Source organism: Capricornis sumatraensis, chromosome X (genome assembly GCF_032405125.1).
Source record: "Capricornis sumatraensis isolate serow.1 chromosome X, serow.2, whole genome shotgun sequence".
NCBI classification, from domain to species: Eukaryota; Metazoa; Chordata; class Mammalia; order Artiodactyla; family Bovidae; genus Capricornis; species Capricornis sumatraensis.
Window position 1 is genome coordinate 106,503,699 of NC_091092.1, and position 23,133 is coordinate 106,526,831.

The following is a 23,133-nucleotide window of genomic DNA, read 5'->3' on the forward strand; positions in this document are numbered from 1 at the left end:
GACGCTTACTCCTTGGAAGAAAATTTATGACCAACCTAGATAGCATATTCAAAAGCAGAGACATTACTTTGCCAACTAAGGTCTGTCTAGTCAAGGCTATGGTTTTTCCAGTGGTCATGTGTGGATGTGAGAGTTGGACTGTGAAGAAGGCTGAGCGCCGAAGAATTGATGCGTTTGAACTGTGGTGTTGGAGAAGAGTCTTGAGAGTCCCTTAGACTGCAAGGAGATCCAACCAGTCCATTTTGAAGGAGATCAGCCCTGGGATTTCTTTGGAAGGAATGATGCTAAAGCTGAAACTCCAGTACTTTGGCCACCTCATGCAAAGAGTTGACTCATTGGAAAAGACTCTGATGCTGGGAGGGATTGGGGGCAGGAGGAGAAGGGGATGACAGAGGATGAGATGGCTGGATGGCATCACTGACTCGATGGACGTGAGTCTGAGTGAACTCCGGGAGATGGTGATGGACAGGGAGGCCTGGCGTGCTGCGATTCATGGGGTTGCAAGGAGTCGGACATGACTGAGCGACTTAACTGAACTGAACTGAAGCAAGTAAGTAAGTAAGTGAACTCGCTCAGTCGTGTCCGACTCTTTGCAACCCTGGAGACTGTAGCCTACCATGCTTCTCTGTCCATGGGATTCTCCAGGCAAGAATACTGGAGTGGGTTACCATTTCCTTCTTTAGGGGATCTTCCTGACTCAGGGATTGAACCCGAGTCTCCCGCATTGGAGGCAGACACTTTAACCTCTGAGCCACCAGAGAAGATGATATTTATTAAGGTAGGACTTTAAAAAGTCCTTATCCTTGGGCTTCTTCACAAGGATAAAAAGAGACTTGGTCCCTCTTTTCCCAGTGATGATGGATTTAGGAAAATCAACTCAGATTGTGATGAAACTAAAGACATGTTAGAGCTGAAGGCAAAATGACCAACAAACATTCAGACTAAATATAGGGCAGGTACAAAATCACTTGAACATTGCATTGATTTTTCCATCTGAAAGCAGGATGTTTGTTTGACTAAAAGATTTCAGAATTCCAATGTCTCAGATTAAGAGTCATAACTCTGAGCCTTAAAAGAGATAATTGTGATTTAGAAGCAAGAGCACAAAATGAGGTTTCCAAAGACTTGAATTCTAGTCCCAAATCCATTCTATATGTAGGTGAAGATACTTAAACTCTCAGAGCTGAGTGAATTAAGATCTGACACTTACTAGATTCTAATCTAGTCCTTGACCCTTAGCAGCCATGATCTTGGGTACAGTGCTTAACCTTTCCTAGCCTTGGGTTTGCTATTTGCAAAACAGGAATAATAATAGAACCAAAATGTAATAGGTAGAAGTGATGATTACATGGAATAAATATGTAAAGAACATAGCACTGTGGCCAGCATGCAAGTACTCAACAAATATTAGCTGTAATTATTCATTTTGTGGGGAGGTGGTTAGAGAGACTGGCAGGAAGGAATGAATGTCAGAATCGGTGGCATTAGCTCTTTGAAAGGGTGCTGTTTTTTAAAAAGGTATTTACAATTTTTCAGCCTCTAAAGAAATGCTGGTGCCCTAAGGCATGGTCCTGGGTGACCACACCCTAGTCAAATTCTCATCACAGGTCTTGCTCTTTGGCATGAAGATCAGGGTCTGTGAATACCTTTTGTGTAGTCCTCATTCTGTTTAATCAGAAACTAGACAATTAGCCTGGGGAATAAAAGAATAGGAAATATAACTTATATGTATAATAATTATTTTAACTTTTCTTCTAGTATTGACAGTTCAGTTCAGTTCAGTCACTCAGTCGTGTCCGACTCTTTGCGACCCCATGAATCGCAGCACGCCAGGCCTCCCTGTTCATCACCATCTCCCGGAGTTCACTCAGACTCACGTCCATCGAGTCTGTGATGCCATCCAGCCATCTCATCCTCTGTCATCCCCTTCTCCTCCTGCCCCCAATCCCTCGCAGCATCAGAGTCTTTTCCAATGAGTCAACACTTCTCATGAGGTGGCCAAAGTACTGGAGTTTCAGCTTTAGCATCATTCCTTCCAAAGAAATCCCAGGGCTGATCTCCTTCAGAATGGACTGGTTGGATCTCCTTTCAGTCCAAGGGACTCTCAAGACTCTTCTCCAACACCACAGTTCAAACGCATCAATTCTTCGGCGCTCAGCCTTCTTCACAGTCCAACTCTCACATCCATACATGACCACAGGAAAAACCATAGCCTTGACTAGGTGGACCTTAGTCGGCAAAGTAATGTCTCTGCTTTTGAATATGCTATCTAGGTTGGTAATAACTTTTCTTCCAAGGAGTAAGTGTCTTTTAATTTCATGGCTGCAATCACCATCTGCAGTGATTTTGGAGCCCCAATAAATAAAGTCTGACACTGTTTCCAGTTTCCCCATCTATTTCCCATGAAATGATGGGACCAGATGCCATGATCTTCGTTTTCTGAATGTTGAGCTTTAGGCCAACTTTTTCGCTCTCCTCTTTCACTTTCATCAAGAGGATTTTTAGTTCTTCTTCACTTTCTGCCATAAGGGTGGTGTCATCTGCATATCTGAGGTTATTGACATTTCTCCCGGCAATCTTGATTCCAGCTTGTGTTTCTTCCAGTCCAGCGTTTCTCATGATGTACTCTGCATAGAAGTTAAATAAGCAGGGTGACAATATACAGCCTTGACGTACTCCTTTTCCTATTTGGAACCAGTCTGTTGTTCCATGTCCAGCTCTAACTCTTGCTTCCTGACCTGCATACAGATTTCTCAAGAGGCAGGTTAGGTGGTCTGGTATTCCCATCTCTTTCAGAATTTTCCACAGTTTATTGTGATCCATACAGTCAAAGGCTTTGGCATAGTCAATAAAGCAGAAATAGATGTTTTTCTGGAACTCTCTTGCTTTTTCCATGATCCAGCGGATGTTGGCAATTCGTATTGACAGGACTGTATTAATATTGACTGTCCTTTTCCAACAACTGAGAACTATTTAGCCACCAAGAAAATCATCCTAATTTAATGCAGTTAGAGCTTAGAGAGTATGCCTGTTTGGGACCTCCAGAAATTTAAATCTGAGATAGGATTATAAGAGGTTTGGGGGAAGGATGGAAAAGTAACATCTCTGGAAGATAAATGGGGGAGGAAGGCTTGGGCAGAGAAAACCGTCGTCCTACGATGCTGATTTGACACTTTTGAAAGGAAAGTAAGGAGGAAGCACGTCAGAGAAAATTTCACAACAAAACACAGATCTGATCAAGTTTCAGCTAACCCAATGGAGCTCCAGAGCAACAGGAATGGCCAGGCTCTAGTGCCCCACCATGCTCATTCACATGGTGGGGAGTTACCCATCAAGCATGCATAGCCCCTCCCAACTCAAAAGCTGAGGTGCCTCCTTAAGATGATATAACTGGAGGCTGCCAGGTACACCTACTGTTTGTAGCTGAACAACAATTTTCTTTCTTGAAGGAAGATCTAGAGGCATACCGCCAAAGAGAGTTTCCATAACATATATACCCTCAATATATTTTATTATAACAAGTGTTTTCCCTATTTTTCTGCTTTGTTGTGTGCTGTGCTCAGTCGTGTCCAACTCTTTGTGATCCACTGGACTGTAGCCTGCCAAGCTACTCTGTCCATGGGATTTTTCAGGCAAGAATATTGAGTGGGTTTCCTCCTCCAGGGGATCTTTCTGACCCAAGGATTGAACTCGTATCACCTGCATCACAGGCAGATTCTTTACTGCTGAGCCATTGGCTACATCATTTAATATTTTGTAATTTAAATCTTTATATTTTTTCTTGAACATATTTTATCAAATTCTTGAATTGCTAATAAATACCAAATTACCAATTATAGTTGTTCAGTGCTAAGACGTGTCCGACTCTTTGCAACCCCATGGATTGCAGCATGCCAGGCTCCTCTCAACTTCACTATCTCCTGGAATTGCTCAAATTCATGTCCATTGAGTCTAACCATCTCATCCTCTGACGCCCCCTTCTTTTGCCTTCAATCCTTCCCAGCATCAGAGTCTTTGCCAGTGAGTCTGCTCTTCATCAGGTGGTCAAAGTATTGGAGGTTCAGCTTCAGCATCAGTCCTTCCAATGAGTATTCAGGGTTAATTCCTTTAGGATTGATTGGTTTGATCTCCTTGCTGTCCAAAGGACTCTCAAGAGTCTTCTCCAGCACCATGGTTTGACAACATCAATTCTTTGGCACTCAGCCTTCTTTATGGTCCAACTCTCACATCCATGCATGACCACTGGAAAAACCATAACTTTGACTATATGCATCTTTGTTGGCAAAGTGATGTCTCTGCTTTTTAATATGCTGTCAGGTTTGTCATAGCTTTCCTTTCAAGGAGCAAGTGTCTTTTAATTTCATGGAGGCAGTCACCACCTGCATTGATTTTGGAGCCCAAGAAAATGAAATCTATCACTCTTTCCACTTTTTCCCCTTCTCTTTGCCATGAAGTGATGGGACCAGATTGCCATGATCCTAGTTTTTTGAATGTTTAGTTTTAAGCCAATGCTTCCACTCTCCTCTATCACCTTCAAAAAGAGGCTCTTTAGTTCCTCTTCACTTTCTGCCATAAGGGTGGTGTCATCTGCATATCTGAGGTTGTTGATATTTCTCCTGGCAATCTTGATTCCAGCTTGTGCTTCCTCCAGCCCAGCGTTTCTCATGATGTACTCTGCATATAACTTAAATAAGCAGGGTGACAATATACAACCTTGTCATATTCCTTTCCCAGTTTTGAACCAGTCTGTTGTTCCATGTCTGGTTCTAACTGTTGCTTCCTGACCTGCATACTGGTTTCTCAAGAGACAGGTAAGGTGGTCTGGTACTCTCATCTCTTTGACAATTTTCCCCAGTTTTTTGTGATCCACACATTTAGAGGTTTTAGTGTAGTTAGTGAAGCAGAAGTAGATGTATTTCCTGAAGTCCCTTGCCTTCTCCATGATCCAACGAATGTTGTCAATTTGATCTCTGGTTCTTCTGCCTCTTCGAAACCCAGCTTGTACATCTGGAAGTTCTTAGTTCACTTACTGCTGAAGCCTAGTTAGAAGGATTTTGAGCATAACCTTGCTAGCATATGAAGTGAGCACAAATGTACAGTAATTTGAACACTCTTTGGTGTTGCTCTTCTTTAGGATTGGAATGAAATCTGCTATTTTCCAGTCCTGTGACCACTGCTATTTTCCAAATTTGCTGACATATTGAGTGCAGCAGTTTAATAGTGTCATCTTTTAGGGTTTTAAATAGTTCAGCTGGAATTCCATCACCTCCAGTGGCTTTGTTGGTAGTAATGCTCCCTAAGGCCCACTTGACTTCATACTCCAGGATGTCTTGCTCTAGGTAAGTGACCACACCATCATGGTTTTCCAAGTCATTAAGACATTTTTTTGTACAGTTCTTCTATGTATTCTTGCCACCTCTTCTTAGTATCTTCTGTTTCTCCTAGGTCCTCACTGCTTCTGTTCTTTATCATGCCCATCCTTGCATAAAATGTTGCGTTGATACCTCCAATTTTCTTGAAGAAATTTCTAGTCTTTCTCCTTCTATTGTTTTCCTCCATTTGTTTGCATTGTTCATTTAACAAGGCCTTCTTATCTCTCCTTAGTGTTCTCTGAAACTCTGCATCCAATCAAAATATTCAGATCAGTTTGGACATAAAATAAAAAATCCAGTAATCAAATGAAAGTGAACAAACATATGCATCTATTGAAGATGTAAAAATTATCTTTATCAATACAGGGTTAGAGTTTTTTTTTTTTTCTTTTAGCACCTTCTGTATGTGAAACATTCTACCAGTGAAATGACTAGGACAAATTCCTACTTCCAGGCAGTTACAGATTATCCAGTCTATAGAGTCTGTGTCTACACTTACCAATATACATACCCTCTTGCAGTCTGTCCTCACTGAAATCCCCATATGCTTATTTGACACATGCAAAACAGAAATGAGTTCAGATAGTCTGGCTTATAAAAATATACAAACAGAAGAACCACAAAGGTTAATGGAAAGAAATTCATATCTCTAAGGGCAATGACCGGTCTCTCACCAAAAATGTTCCTTTCCCTTTTCAGTCAAAATACTTGGTGTGAAGGACTATTGCTTTGGCCCTGTGGCAATTCTGTTTTTCTTAATAGCCAGTTGTTTCTCAGTTCCATCATAACTCAAGTAAAAAGAAGAAAAGTAATTTGGAGTAAGTCACTTCAGGCCCACAGGCCAATTCACTTGGATTCCACTCAGGTATGTTTATTTTAATAACTGATCTAAAAGCACGTGAAATACCACAGCCGACCAGGTTTTAAACAGAAAAGCATAGAACTTAAAAACTAAGCACGCATGCAGCATGGAATAATAATGAAGTTAGGCTTCTTAAAATGCTAACTACCAGAAAAACCTGAAGCCAGTAGAGCAAAATTCACAGGGCTACACACGCTGAATATTCCTGTTTCTCAGAGGGGCTTTTAAGAAGGCTCAAATTCTGAAGTGGCTCCCTAAAGAAGCAGGGTCAGAGATGGGTCTTATTTGACATGTGTTCTTCTTTCCAAGATATTTGTGTAGGTTTGTTTAAGACTTTTTGTTCATTCGTTCTTTCTTTTTTTTTTTTTTTTAAAAGAAAAAGCAGATGTTGTCAGCAAAAGGCCAGAACAGCAAAAGAGTTTGTTCTCTGGGAAAGGGCTGCACTGTAACAGTGGGTAACGGTTGGAAAGTCACCAACCGTGTTCTGGCCTCACACAGCATAGACGTGTTAACTAGGGTGCCCTGCACAGACAGTCTGTGGGTGAGAAATTTCCATGTGGCTCGCCTTTGGAGCGCCAAGGACCTTGCACGAAGAGGCGAGAGGCCAGTGGGCGGAATAACGTGTGGGGAGCCAGGCATGTGAAAAGGTGAAAGGGTAATGAGGACCCAGAGTGGTTCCTGGGAGAGGCGTGCTGACACCGGGGGTGGCTAGCTTGGCCCCGCGCCGAGCTGGGCATTCTGGAGTGTGAGTGTGCATGGGGTGCACCCAGGGTCCTTGATGACTTCTCATGCCAGTGTTATTTATAAACAGATCTCAAGACTGGAAAGCTCTAACCCAGTGCCCCAAGCCTTAGGTCTTCCATACCCCGGCAGCGGGCCCCGCCCCTCGGTTTCCCAACCTGCCTGGTCCCGCCCTGCCTCTCCTAACTCCTCCCGGGCCCCGCCTCCGCCGCTTCCCACAGCCCTTCCCGTCGGCTCCTGGCTCCAGGCTCCCACCCGGCTCGGCGGAGGTGGAAGCGCGCAGGCGCCGTTGGCGGCAGGCAGAGTGCGGAGTAGCGGCGCGGGGTGCGCGGTGAGTGTGGTGGGCACGCGGGGCTCGCAGCCGCAGAACGTGGTTCGGGCCGGGAGTCCCGAAAGGGATTGGAGTGTGTGCGGGTGACGGCCGGGATAGCCGTCAGTCCCGCGAGGAAAAACCTGCCAGACGTGCGGCAGCGGGATTGGCCGCGCTGCCGGAGGGTGTCCGGCTCCAGCTGCGTGGGGAGCAAGAGTGCCTGGTGGCAGGAGCGGGCGAGGATATGTGGAAGAGGAGAAATTGAAGGAAAGGGCTCCGGAGGCTGAAAGTCTGGACTCAGGCTAGGCAGGACCGGGAGGCTCGCCAAGGGCTCTGGAGGGTGTCCCAGCTTCAAGTTTAGTAGCCCCCGCTTAGTGCCCCTGAGCGGCGGGCGTCCCGGGCCCATCCCTTCCCCCGCTCTGCCGTCCTGGAGTGCAGAGTTGCCAGGAACATTCCTCATCGCGGGGGGAGAGGATTTGGAGGAGGTGGGCTGTCGCCCCAGGTTTGTGCCAAGGAGGGCGTGGCACTCGTGTGACTTTCTTCACCCCGCCCCCGGGAATGTGTCCGTCTTCTGGTACATTGTGCTCATGGACATTTTAACAAAGACTAGGACTGTTTTCTAGGCAGTGGCGGGTGACAGCAGGGGCGAGTCGGTGGAGGGGGGAGCACACAAGGTCGCGGTGCAGCTTTGGGGGACGGGGGAGCGAAAGTGGGGGGCAGACATGGGGGGAGTAGAAGGCAACAATCCTCCTGCCTCAGCTTTTTCCTCCTTTCTGGTCCACTGATTTTGATTATTGGTAGAAACAGCCTCGAGAGGGATGTGAGTGGAAATTAGTGTGTGTGTTCAGACTGGCTGCAGCCATTGGTTTTGTAATTGTGCTGTTGATGTATTTCTAAGTGTCCCTTAAGGAGAAATGGGAAACTAATGGAATTTAAAAGGAAATAATTGAAAGGAAGGATGAAGAGGTGGTGTGTCAAAATTTAGAGCTAAATTAATGCCTTGAGATAGTCCTAGTATAAATTCAGCCAAACTTTGAAGGATGTGGAGGTGTGAAAGTCAGGGTAAGTGGAAGCTGGTTAGGGCGTGGTTGATGGTTTCAATTAAGAATGGATTTGTGTGTGTGTGTGTGTGTGTGTGTGTGTGTGTGTGTGTGTGCGCGCGCGCGCGCAAAATTACATTGGGGATATAAAACACCAGGGCGACTCTTGTAATTTAGGATAAGGTTCTGAGGCTTTCATTTTCACGCATAGGGTTTTTATGGAAAGTAGTTATATGTGTTCCCAAGCGTAGATGTTGATATTTTTACTCATTTGTTTAACTTAATACAATAAAACAAACTGAACTTCTTCCTCCTCCACCCCTTTCCCCTCTTGTGAATACTGTTTTATAAACATTTGCTTTCAGATCTGAAATGTGTTTAAAGGCACAGTCCCAACCCCCAGATCATAAAGTGGAAGATTTCTTCTTGCATTATTGTCATTTTACTCTTTCTTTTTCAAATGCCACTAACATTACCAAATTTGGGGAGAGAAGTATTAGGGATACATCCCTTTTCCAGTGCCTGATGAACTTCTATTTATCCTTTCAGACTCAGCCCAGTTCACTACTTGGAAAAAACTGGCCAAATCTTTCAGAATGTATTGGGCTTCCCAGGTGGCTCAGTGGTAAAAACAAACAAAGAAATCACCTGTCATGCAGGAGATTCGGGTTAGATCCCTGGATGGAGAAGATCCCCTGGAGGAGGAAATGGCAATCCACTCTGGTATTCTTGCCTGGAAAATCCCATGGACAGGGAGCCTGGTGGGCTCCAGTCCATGGGGGTCTCATAGTGTTGGACACGACTGAACACATATGCACTCAGAATGTATTAATCACCTCCTTTTCTGTCAAGCTGACACTACTGGCCTTTTTTCTCTTGTTACTGGAACCTCAGTCTTCTGTGTTATCCCAGTATCTAGGACTGCTGGGTATATACTCAGTGCCTAGTAAATGCACTTACAGTTAGATGTTAATAAGTGCTATTAGAAAGATAGTAATTCACATCACATAAGGCTCATGAGATAATAGAAGAAATTCAGAATGCTGAAATTATAGTGTTTGAACACCATTATTTAGAATATGGATAAGAAATAAACACGGAAATATGTTCCCATGTATTAATCTGTGGAGATCCCTGGGTTGGGAAGATGCCCTGGAGAAGGCTACCCACTCCAGTATTCTGGCCTGGAGAATTCCATGGACTGTATAGTCCATGGGATCGCAAAGAGTTGGACACGACTGAGTGACTTTCACTTATGTACTCTTCTTAAAAAGGTGTAAAAGCTTTGTGTATATATATAGGCGAAGTAGACATCAGAAAAAGGCTGATTATTTTTTTAAAGGTTGATTTCTGACTCCAAAACAAGCGAAAAGTCAACGTGAAATGATTAATCATTTGTAGAAAGACACAAATAGAGTGCCACTGGAATTTAGGAAATTTGTAAGCAGATCAGGCTGACCAGATGGCATCTTCTGGAGGGTAATGTAACTAAAGAAGCTATAACCGATTAGACCAGTTAGACTATCAGTTGTATTATACTCCTCCTAAATCATAAGGTGACTTAAACATTTGGCTAGGGAGTCTCTTCACAGCACAGTGCCCTCAGTAGACTTGGCCTGACTTTTCTGCCAGCAAGTTCCCCTTAACTCCACCAGCATCCCTGGCCTTCCAGTCACCTTTAGCTCATAACAGAAATTATCTTCCTTTTGCTCATTACAATTCAAGCTCCTCACCCCAACAGCTGGCATTCCCATTGGAGAGAATATCATGAGCAAATGATTACTCAGTTTATAAGTGAATAAAATTGATACTTTAGTTTTAAAAATGAGTCAGAATCTTGCTTGGTTGGCAACCGGGATGGGAGGGGAGTTTGGGGGAGAACAGATACATGTGTATGTATGGCTGAGTCCCTTTGCTGGCCACCTGGAACCATCACAACATTGTTAATCAGCTGCACTCCAATATATATATATATATTTTTCTTCTTTTTTAAAATAAGATAAAGCTTAATGAAAAGTTTTTTTAAGAAAAGGTAGAAAACCTATTCTGGCTCTTAGTACATTTATAAGTTTTCTCCCCTCATTTAATTTATCCCCTCTCCACCTAAATGTAAAAACTTTTTTCCTTCATGTCACTTTAAATATAAATATATATAAATAATATTAACCATTATCCCCCCCCACCCCCGCCAAAACACTCCAAGTTAGTGTCTGGTTTTGTCAGTGAAACTTGGGACTCAGAATGAGTAGCCTCCATAAAACTTCAAAAAATAAAAAAGTTCTACATCCTTTGTGGTCTGTAGACTACTGAAAAAAATTTCCCAACCACTGTGATTAAGGCTTTCTGCTTCCTAGACTTCCTTCCCTATTTCTGGTTTCTCCTCTGATTCTTTGACCAGTCAACCTCAGTCACTTCCACTGAGTCTTCTTCTTAGGGTTCTGTTTAAGACTCTTTCTTTCTTGCAGGGGTCCAGCCCCGGTGGATCCAGGGAATTCGAAGGGTGGACGGCGTTGGCGTGGAAAGACTTGTTTATTTATTAATATAAGATTAGATTAAGAAACTATAGTGTAGTAGAAAGATTAAGTGGTGGAAGAGGGCTGAATAGCTTGGTTTACGCGGAAGACCAAGGAATTTGCACCATCTACGTTGGGCCACCGGCGCCCGCTTGAATATCTAAGGGTGCCTCGCCTTAAGCTCCCTTTCGCGCGGGTCTTAATAACCAGGGCAAATAAGTAGACCTGGCGAGCCTCCGCGCCCCAGATGGAAATTCAGCCTGAAATTAAAGTAAAGAGCAGAGAGAGGAAAAGGGAGAGAAAAAGAGAGAGAGAGAGAGAGACATGGGGGGAGCCAGATTCCCAAGAAACCAGGCCGAGACTAGTCCGAGAAACTGGTCCGAGAATCTGGTCCCATCCTTTATTGTTCAGAAGGCCTTTTATACTTTTGATAAAACATGGAGATCAATGGGTAACACAAAGTTATGCAGCATTAGCAGTCCAGACTCTTATCAAAACCAGGCTTTTCTCTCTGCATACCTAATTGTATACACAAGTCTTAGGTAATTTACATCATCTTCCAGCCAAAAGGGCCAATTAACATTTTACGGCCTTTTTTCTGATAAGGGTTTGTCAACCACAAGACTTATTTGTGTTGATCGTCCCAAGGTCTGGTGCCACTCTCAGAAAGCACTAAATAAAGTTACATTCTTACACAGCAAGGATACAGCAACTTATAACAAGTAGAGGGAGTGCAGTGATTTACAGCAAAAGAGAAGCAATTAACTCAAAAGTCTAGTGTTGCTAACATCAAAACTACTATGTATCTTTTTTTACATCCTGCTTACATTAACAACCTTCCAGGTGCCTAAAAGATAAAGAATATGGAGGTCTGGCAGCAATCCTTGAGTCAACAGTGAAAACCCTCTACCAATATAATTTTTAACTCTTTAGAAAAGGCTCTGTATCTTTAAGATGCTTTTAAGCTTTGTGTCTCCCGCGGTTGGGGGGCTGTAAGCAATTCACAAGCTGTAAGAGGTCTGGGGAACCTGTTAGGCAGGCTAGAGAGCTATCAGAGGGGTTTAACTGAAACATCCCTTTCAAATGCAGAAGACTAAAACCCTGGATTGACTTTTTTCCAGAGAATATCAGAAAAGTGGAAAAGCAGAGCACAAAAGCCGGCAGATTTTTGTTGGGGTACATGCTTAGGAATTTCCAGAGGGGTCCCTGAAGTCTGAGCACGCCTTGCGTATGTCAGCTTCCTTCCTCATGACCTTGTCACGGGCGGGATTCCTCACACTGGCTCCCGGCACTTTCTGAATCTTTGCAGGAGACAGTGATATGGTGGTCAGTGGTGTCAAATTTGGAGGCAAGAGTTTAAACGTCTTTTTCAAAGTGTCAGTGTCCTTACCTGTAAAGATGATTACAACACCTGATAAGTGAGATCAGGTGTGTTAACAGTTTATCAAAGTATCTAGCACATGCTAATTGCCCTGAACACGGTAGCTACAATTATTTGTAATTGCCATTTCTTAGGACACCTACTTAAGCCCACCATGGGCTTGCCTGGTGGCTCAGACGATGAAGAATCTGCCTGCAGTGTGGGAGATCTAGGTTTAATCCCTGCATTGGGAAGATCCCCTGGAGGAGGGCATGACCACCCACTCCAATATTCTTGCATGGAGAATCCCCATGGACAGAGGAGTTTTGTGGGCTACAGTCCATGGGGTCACAAAGAGTCCAACATGACTGAGCGACTAAACAAACACACATGACAACTATATAATTTCAGTAGCAGTTAACTTCAAAATATGAAATGTGTTGACATGTCGCTTCATTCACGCTTCAGTCCTGTGAATAGATTCCTCCCATATTTCTAAAAACAGGTGGCTTAGCACACTGGTTTGCAGACATCAGCGTGCCTAATAATCACAAGAATGAATTGATTTCTGGACCCCATCCCTCGAGTTTCTGATGTGTGGAATGTGGCCTGAGGAATATTCACGTCTTGTAAGTTTCCAAATGATGGTGTTGCTGCCTACCCTCAGATCCACATTGAGTGGCACTGATTTAGATGGCATTAAGACAGATTGGAAGGGGGGAGGGGAGACCAAAACAAAAAGACCAAGATGTTATTGAAGAGAGGAGCATGCTTAAAATTGGTGGTATCGGATGCCTTGGAAAGTTCAGAAAGGATAAAGCTGAGAGAACACAGTTGGATTTGTGTTCTGATTGGAGCCCTTTTATTTGTTTTCATGTGTGTCAGGTACAAGAGTTGATTTAATTATACTCCTCAATTGGTAGAATATTAATGTTATTATGACCAGAAAAAAGAAAAACAACATATGGCAGGTCTTTGAGATAATGGTTCTTAATATGGGGGTGTGCATTAGACTCTGTTAGGGAGCTGTTTTCACCAACACACTTAGGTTTAGTGTGTTGTCTAAAGTGTCACCCCAGTGCAAACTGATCAAGTCAGAATTTCAGAGTGTGGAACCTGGGCATGAAAAAATTCCAGGAGGGTTTCATGTACACTCTAGTTAAGAACCACTTCTTTCAATAATGCTGGTCAGGAAGTAGAAGCAGTGAAAAATATATATATTTTTAAATTGTTGATGAAGGAAGAAGGGAAGAAAAAAAACTGGAGTTTGAGAATTTTAAGGGATCAAGAAAAGTGTATTGTGAAAGGGGTGAAAAGCCTAGTGGAATGTTTGAAGGTGAAATGCTAAGGAGATATAATTGATAAAGCAGAGAACTGGATCCAGAGAGCAGGAGGGACTAGAATCAGGCACGAAGAGAACAGAGGGGGAAAGAATGAGTTAAGAAAAGTAAATCTAAATGTAGAGAGGGGAGAAGTTGAAGGAACACTCTGTAAGGGAGGTTTGTTTGCACACTACTTTTCAGTGGAACTTAAATAGGCCATGAACTCTATGGATTTTTCAAGTTTAGTAATGCTGGTTACTAAAGTTCAGGACTCCAGCTACCTCTTATGGTTGCACAATTGTGTTTTTTTCCACCTTTTTTCATTTAGAAGAATTTTTTGAAGTTAAGTTCAGGCATGCTCTGTCATAACCCCATTGCCCCAGCCCTTGCCCTAAGACTGACATAAGTATATGATTATTATTCAACAAATGTTTGTGTGCCTCTCAATTGCCAGGTGTTATTCTAAGCACTCAGGATACAGCATTGAGTAAAATATTTGTATTTTACTGGACATTTCTGTCCTCAAGGAGCTAACATCCTATTTGAGGGAGGAAGAAAATAAACATAAATAAGTAAAATGTGGGTGTATGTACACTCTGTGTGTGTATATATATATGTGTATATGTGTATGTGAGTAGAGTTACAGTGTTCCATTCTTTAGAGAAATGCAAAGTAGGAAAAGTGAATAGTGGAGCATCTATAGATATTCATCAGTATATGAATAGAGTCTTTTGGAGGGCAGTGATCAGGGAAGACAGTGTCAGCAAAGAGTTTTAAGAGATGAGAAAACTACTTATTTGGAGGAAGAGCTTTCTGGGAATAGAGAACAGCAAATATAGAGGTCCTGAGGTGGTACCTTTTTGAGACGTTTTTGCTAGGAATCACAAAACAGTCCTTGTGCCAAGAATAGCATGAATGAGTGGGAGTGAATAATAAGAAACAGGGTCACATAAGTAAAAAGGTATGTTGGAGGGTAGGGCTATTCCACTCATTTTGAGAGGATATTGTAAGGCTATTGAGTGAGAGGAAAAGCCATGGGAGATTTTAAGAGTGAAATGATGTGATCTGATTTCTGTTTCATAAGGATCAATCTGAGTGCTTTGTGGAATATAGAATTGCAAGGGGAGCAAGAACAGTAGAGACCAGTTGGAGGAGAGGTTGGGGTGACTTGAACCAAAGAAATATAATGCTAAAGGTATGATAAGTGACCAGATTTTCTGCTCACTTATTGGAAGTGGAATTAGAAGGGGAATATGACAAAGGATGAGAGTCAAGGATGATGCCAAGGGTTTTGGTCTGAGCAACTAGAACAATGGAGTAGATACTTAGTGAGATATGGAAGATTGTTGGAGAAGAAAATTTGAGAGAAGAAAGAGCAAGCATTCAGTACTAGGCATGCTGAGTCTGAGAAGACTTTTTGCTCTCCAGGTGGAATTCAGGAGAGTGGCATGGGTGGAGAGGAAGCTCTGGGAATAGATCAGATCGTTACAGGGAAAGAGAAGGACTCACTCCTTAAAAAAAAAATTAATGAACTGTTTTTAGAGCATTTTAGGTTCACAACAAAACTGAGTAGAAAATAGTCCTCCAGCTTTGTTCTTCAGTATTAAGTTGACTCTTTTAGGTCCCTTGGCTCTCCATATAAATTTTTGAATAAGTTTGTTGATATCCACAAAATACCTTGCTAGATTTTGATAGAGATTGTGTTGAACCTATTGATCATCTTGGGAAGAACTGACATCTTAGCACTATTGAATCTGTATTTCCATGAATGTGGAATAATTCTCCATTTATTTAGTTCTCCTTTGATGTCTTTGGTCACAAATATGAGGAATTTTCCTCATAATAGATTTTGAACAAACTGTTTTAGATTTAATAAGTAATTCATTTTTGGGGGGATGCTAATATAAATGGTAATATATTTTTAATTTCCAATTCCACTTATTTATTACTGGTGTTTAGGGAATTGAGTAACTTTTGCACATTAATCTTGTGTCTTGCAACTTTGCTGTCATTGCTTGTTAGCTCCAAGAGTCTTTGTTGTTGATTCTCTGGGGTTTTCTACATTGTCAATAATGCCATCTGTGAAAAAAGTTTGATTTCTTACTTATCAATCCGTGTAACTTGGGAAGGAATTCCCAGGTGGCGCTAGTGGTAAAGAAGCCACCTGCCAATGCAGAAGATGCAAGTTCGATCCCTGGGTCAGGAAGATCCCCTTGAGAAGGGAGTGGCTACCCACTCCAGTATTCTTGGCTAGGCAATCCCATGGACAAGAAGAGCCTGGTGGGCGACAGTCCATGGGGTCACAAAAGAGTTGGACAGGACTGAGTCCATACACACATAACTTGGAAAAGAGTGGTAAGAGGAGACATTATTGCCTTGTTCCTTATTTTAGCTGGAAAGCTTTGTGTTTTTCCCTATTAAGTATGGTGTTAAGCTGTAGGTTTTTGTAGATAATCTTAACAAGTTGAGGAAGTTTACCTCTACTTCTTATTTTCTGAGAGTTCTTAATCATGTATGGGTGTTGGATTTTGTAAAATCCTTTCTCTGCATCTGCTGATATGTTCATGTTATTTTTCTTCTTTTGCCTATTGATGTGATAGATTACATTAATTGACCTTCAAATATTGAATCAGCATTGCATAACTGGAATAAATCTCACTTGATTATGGTTTGTAATTCTTTTTATACATCGCTGCATTTGATTTGCTAGTATTTTGTTGAGGGTTTTTGCAGGTATGTTCATGAGAGGTACTAGTCAGTAGTTTTCTTTTCCTGTAATGTCTTTGTCTGGTTTTGGTATTAGGGTAATTCTGGCTTCATAAGTTAGGAAGTATTCCCTTGGTTTGGTTTCTATCTTCTGGAAGAGACTGTATAAAATGGTATAGTTTCTCCTTAAGGGTTTGATAGAATTCACAGGTAAGTCTGAGCCTGTTGCTTTCCTTTTTGAAAGGTTATTAATTATTGATTCTATTTATTTAATATATAATATATATTCATATTATCTATTTCTTCTTGTATGAGTTTTGGCAGGTTGACTCTTTCAAGGAATTGGTTTAATGGATTTGTTCATAATAATCTTTTATTAACCTTTTAATGTCTCCATGCAATCTATAACGGTGGCTTTTATTTCAAGTATTGTAATTTGTCTCTCTCTTTTTTTTCTTAGCTTGGCTAGAAGATTATTAATTAAAAAATATCTTTTCAAAGAGTCAGGTTTTGGTTTTATTTTCTCTATTCATTCCTCCTTTTCAGTTTCATTGTGATATCTGCTCTAATTTTTATTATTTCTCTTCTTTTGCTTCTTTGAATTTAATTTGCACTTTCTGACTTTTATGGTAGAAGCTTAGATTGTTGATTTTTAGAGCTTTTTTTCTTCCCAGGTGGTGGTAGCAGTAAAGAACCTTAAATGTATTCATTCATTGCTATAAAATTTTCCTCTAAGCACTGCTTTCACTGCATTCCATAGTATTTGGTAAGTTTTATTTCATATAGTTCAAAATATTTTAAACTTTGAGAGTTCATGTGTTGTTTAGAGTGAGTTGTTTAATCATCATGTGTTTGGGGATTTTGCAGTTATCTTACTGATTTCTGGTGTAATTCCATTGTGGTCTGAGATCAGACAGTGTATGATTTCTATTCTTTTAAATTTGCTAAGGTTGCATTTTATGTCCCAGAACGTGGTTTATTTTGGTGCATATTCCATCAAGCTAGAGAAAAATGGGAATTCTGTTGTTGGATGAAGTCGTCTTTAGATATCAGTTATATCCAATTGATTGGTGGTGCTATAGAGTTACTAAATTTCTGCCTGCTGAATCTGTCCAGTTCAGTTAGAGGAGTGTTGAAGTCTGTAATAATAGGAGATTGATCTGTTTTTCCTTGCAGTTCTGACAGGTTTTGCCTCATATATTTTAACAGTTTGTTGTTATGTGCATACATTAAGGAATGTTATGTCTTCTTGAAGAATTGACCCCCTTTGTCATTGTGTTATGATATTATCCTCTTATCTCTGACAACTTTCCTTGCCCTGGAGTAGCTCTGTCAGAAATTGATATAGCTGTTTCTACTTTCTTTGATTAATTACTAGCATGGTATATTTCTCCATGCCTTTACTTTTCATCTATGTATGTCTTTCTATGTAAAATGTGTTTCTTGTAGACAATATATATTTGGGTTTTATTATTTCATCCACTCTGACAATCTGTTTTTTCATTGGTATATTTAGATCATTGATGTTTTAAAAGGATTGTTGATATAGTTGGATTAATAACTACCATACTGCTTTATATTTGTTGTTCTTTGTTCCGTTTTTGTCTTTCATACCTCTCCTGTGTCTTAACTGACACTTTATATGGTTCCATTTTCTCTTATTTGTTAGTGTATCAGTAAACTTAAAAAAAAAAAGTTTTTTAATGGTTGCCATAGCATTTGCTAAATACACATTTCCAACTAATCCAATTCCACTTTCAAATAATACTGTATCACTTCATAGGTAATAGAAGTACTGTATAATAACAAAATATTCCAAATTCCTCCCTCCTATTCCTTGTATTATTGTTATTCATTTCATTTATACATAAGCATATATATAAGTATTTATAACTGAATGTATTGTTGCTAGTAGTTTGAGCAAATTGTAATCTTTTAGATCAGTTAAGAATGAGGAAAAAGTTTTTATATTACTTCTAGTTATTCATTTTTTGATGCTTTTCATTTCGTTATGTAGCTCCTTATTTCTGACCTATATTATTTTCCTTTTCTCTGAAGAACTTTTAACAAATCTTGTCAGGTAGATCTACTAGCAAAAAGTTGCCTTAGTTTTTGCCTGTCTGAGCAAATCTTTATTTCTCCTTCTCTTTTGACAGATAATTTCTTAGGGTACAAAATTCTGAGTGGGTGAATTTTTTTTATCTCAACACTCTGAAGTATTTCTGTTCACTCCCTTCTCGTTTGCTTGGTTTCTGAGGAAATGTCAGATATACAGTTAGCTCTTGAACAACGTGGTAATTAATCCAAGTGAGTATAACTTACGGCCATACCTCTGTATCTCCAGTTCCTCTGCATCCACAAAATAAACCAACCACGGACTGTGTAGTACTTCAGTATTTACTGTTGAAAAATATCTGCATATAAGTGAGCCTGGGCAGTTTAAATCCAGGTTGTTCAAGGGTCAACTTATCTTTGTTCCTCTAGTGATACTTTTTTTTTTTTTCCTCTTTTGGGTTGTTTTCCAGATTTTTTGTCTTTGATTTTCTGCAATTTGACTATAACATTCCTAGACATAGCTTTTGGTTTGTTTCTTTGTTTTGCTTTTATCCTGTTTAGCATTTTGTCCTGCTTGGTGTTCTCTGAGCTTCCTGAATCTATGGTTTGCTGTCTGACATTTATTGGGGAAGTTCTCACTCATTATTGCTTCAAATAATGCTGCTGTTTTTCTGTCTGTTTCCTCTTTCTGGTATTCTCATTACACATATTTTACATCTTTTACATCTTTTGTATTGTCTCAGAGATCTTGGATATTCCTTTCTTTTCAGTTTTGCTGTTTCTGTTTTCATATTTTCAAGCTTAGAGATTCTTTACTTAGCTGTATCAATTCTCCTAATAAGCCTATCAAAACCATTCTTTATTTCAGTTACAGCATTTTTGACTGGGAGCATTTCTTTTTGATACGTTCTTGGAATGTCCATCTCTCCACTTACTTTATCCATCTTTTCTTGCATGTTGTCTACTTTTTACCTTAAAGCCCATATCATATTTGCTTTTTAACTGCTGCTGGGTCTTTGTTGCTTTGCATGCACTTCTCCTGTGGTGGCCTATCTTGTTGCAGAGCACAGGCTGTAGGTGCACAGGCTTCAGTAGTTGCAGCGCATGGGCTCAACAGTTGCGGCTCCAGGTCCCTAGGGCATGTGGGCTCAGTAGTTGTGGCACACGGGCTTAGTTGCTCCACGACATGTGGAATCTTCCCAGACCAGGGGTCGAACCGCTGTCCCCTGTGTTGGCAGTTAGATTCTTATCCACTGAGCCACCAGAGAAGTCTAAAGTCCATAGCATATTATTCCTAGTATTTTAAAATTCCTGGTCTGATAATTCTAACATTCCTGCCATATCAGACTCTGATTTTGTTTTGATTTCTCTCCCTCTTCACAGGGTTTAGAAAACACCCTCTTGGTGTCACAACACGTTTCCTACAATAGCAGTGACTGGGATATCCAGAAACGTGGGGGACCATAGAAATCATATTGTCAGTGGAAGTTGACTTTTAGCATCTCCCAAGGAAGTGGCTTTATACAATGTATGTCAAACTTTTATTCAACATTTATTGAGCACTTTTGCTATGAAAGGGGTGTGCTTTACCCTTTGTAGAGTAGAAACATAAATATTTCTCAAGAATATTATTGAGCATAATGGAATGAGAGTTAAATAAAGTTCCACAAGGCAGGGATAATCAGAGCTCTTAAAAATGCTCAATGGTTGCTTTTCTTTCTCTATTATTGTGTGGTAATAGCTGGTATGCTTCTTTTCAAGCTCATTCACATAGTTATGTATATGAATTTTTGATAGTATTCATTATCTTCTAGAAAGGCTTGGCTGTTAAATGGGCCAGAATTGAAATAACAATTTGAGCTTCTTAAGTATATTTTTCAGTGCCTCATAATTTAGAACCTAGGATTTCTTTAGGAGAGGGTATGCTATTTTATATTCCTGACTTGGAATAAGTTCGCTGCATTCTATTTTTTCCCTTCTTTGTGTCCTAGAAGATACATGTTATTTCCTGGAATCCTAGGTAACCAAGCTCCTCCTTTTTGACCGACAAAACCTATTCAAAGCACTGTGTGTTTGGTGTAAGGGCTCTAGTCTGGCTCTAGAGAGCCTGTTCTTTGTGGTTTGGTTTCTAATGTTATGCATTACCATTTTGAAAAAAATCCATATGACTAAGTTGCCACAGTAATCCTGTCTGACATGTTTGCTTCAGAGAGAAAGCTGGCAAAGTTAGAAACACATGCCTAGTTGAAAATTTGCTGTCACTGCAGAAAAAAGTTAATGGAATATATTCCTAGTCTTTTCTTCTGTTAGTATTACTCATGGGAGCAGAATAATGATTTTTGGCAAGAATATGTTTACTTTCCTGTGTAATTTTATCATACTTCAATTTCTCACTCAATATTATTATATAGAGGAGTAAAAATAAAAATTCTTTCTTTATGCTCATAAGCAGTTAGTCTGAAAATACACGTTTTTGTTGCATTAATTTGAACTATCTACAAACACTGAAGGCTTCCAGCCTGCAGGTACCACTTCCTCCTAGTGCTTTGCCAGTCCCTTCTCAGGGGATCTTTCTGACCTAGGAATCGAACCCAGGTCTCCTGTTGCAGGCAGATTCTTTACTGGCTGAGCCACCAGGGAAGCCCCCTATAAAGCCCCACCCACCCCTAAAGACTGACCTCTTCACTTTCTTAAAAGTTTGTGTACCCCTAACCTTTCTGAGTTGGGTTCTGCTTTTCTGCCTTAGTTCCTTATTTGCATTTCAGCTCTTAACTGTTGAACTGGTGCTAGTTCTCTGCCAGAATCTCAGCCTCATTAGCTAGGGGTCAGAGCATCTCTGTTGTCTTTGTCTACTTTGGTCTTTGCCTGGTGAGGGCTGGGAATCAGAAATCTGAACACCCAGTGACTCCTCACCACTGGAGTGGGTGGCCTCCAGTGTACTTCATCAGGGCTGATAAGAGGCAGAACATATCAGGGCCTTCAGAAAACCAGGAAAGGCACTGGGGTAAATCCTGTTTGGAATGGGGTTTTGTTTTTTCCTCTGGGACCCAAGAACACTCTTAGCAACCCTGTCCTTCACAGGAATATAGTTGAGTTCATTATTCAGAAGGTTGCCCACATTATTTTTTTCTGCTCATCTCTCAAGCGACACAGATTATCTTCCTTAATAATGATAATAACAGCAGTGACAACCCCTCCATGTTGTACCAGACATTTTACTTGTATTATTTTTATTATCTTGTAAGGGATATGATATTTACACCCACTTTTATACCAAGGACACTGCAGTTCAGCCAGCTTAAGACCTCAAGGTCACTTTGGAGTGTTCAGGAAGAGAAAATGTATATTGAACACTTACCATGCCTGCATTTCAAGCATCAGACATGATCTTGCAGGCATTAGGTGCTTAATCATTGTTGAATGAATGAATAAATGAGAGGATACTGTGTAAATTTGTTAGAAAGGTTAATCTCTTTGTGGTTAACACAGTAGCAGGCATGGGGTAGGTGCTCAGAAAATATTTGTTGAATTGATGACACTATTCATTCAAATGTTATTGAATTAGATTATCCAGTGTACCCTTCTATTAGAACATGATGATGAATATAAGTGTTTGAGTGATAGATGTAGTCTTCTGGTAAATAAAAGATGAGCTTTTTTTTTTTTTAATTTTGACCTCTACACAGCATATGGACTTTGGTTCCCTGACCAGAGATCTAACCCATGTCCCCTGCATTAGAAGCACAGAATCTTAACCACTGGACCACCAGAGAAGTCCTAAACACAGATTTTAATGGATGTTTTTGTCCTTTGATTCCCTCAGAGGGTAATTGATATCCTATGCTGAACTCTACTTGTGGTAAAGCCTTCGTTTACCTACTTCATCTTACTCAGTCTCTCACTCATTCACTGCTAAAACCTCCTTCCTTGACTTCTGCCCTTTCCCTAGATAATGGCATTAATTCTCATAACCTGCTACATTCTGCACACTGACAGTTCCCACAAATAGATCAGAGTTTTATAGTCAATTTTTTTCCTCAATGACCTAGGGTCATATAAATGACTGTCGACCTTAAACTAAAACGTCTTAGAACTTTTCCCCCTGCCCACTGCCCCATGTATGTATCTCTGCTTCTCCTTTGTGGCTCATATTGTTAAAGAGGAGGAGATTCTGTATTCAGGACAGAGACCTCTTGGTAAGAAGTGGCTTGAGTATAATTACGAATGTGACCACGTGGGGTTCCCTTAGCCCCTGCTGTGGAGAAATAGCAGTCTTGACCTTGAGTTAAGGCCCCTAACTTCAGGGGCTGTGGTCTGCATCACCTCTGCCAAACAAGTTTTGTCTTTTGGTGCTTTTCTGTGCTGTGCTATGTGTGTTGTGCTGTGCTCAGTCGTGTCTGACTCTTTGCGACCCCATGGACTGTAGCCCGCCAGGCTCCTCTGTCCCTGGGATTTCCCAGGCAAGAATACTGGAGTGGGTTGCCATTTCCTTCTCCAGGGGATCTTCCTGATCCAGGGATCGAACCCACGTCTCCTGCATTGCAGACAGGTTCTTTACCACTGAGCCACCAGGAAAGCCCTCAATTGTCTTCTGTGCCGGTGACCTTCTCTTCCTCCTTGCTGATGCAAGAAGGAATGACAGGAGCAGGAGGCCTCTTTTTTCTGACCTTCCTTTCTCAAGTGTGATGTGTGGGAGAATGTGCTCTGATCATCACGTCCACAGAACTCTCAAGGTCTGTGTGGATTTTTCCCCCATTGTCTCTTCCTTTCCTGGCTGGATAATAGACCATATGTTTTTTTGTGAGTTATTTTTCCTGTGACTTCCAGTCCTCACAGGAGGCCTTCCCAGTGA

The 23,133-nt window shown here is 41.0% G+C and overlaps 1 protein-coding gene across 1 annotated transcript in view; it reads left to right on the forward strand.

The window, feature by feature from the left end:
* Positions 1-7,214: 7,214 nt before the first annotated feature.
* Positions 7,215-23,133, forward strand: part of PRRG1 (proline rich and Gla domain 1) — a 143,253-nt gene continuing 127,334 nt past the window's right edge. Inside the window, exon 1 of the mRNA XM_068962200.1 lies at positions 7,215-7,306. The gene's annotated coding sequence lies outside the window, so the exon portion shown is untranslated. The remainder of the gene's footprint in view (positions 7,307-23,133) is intronic.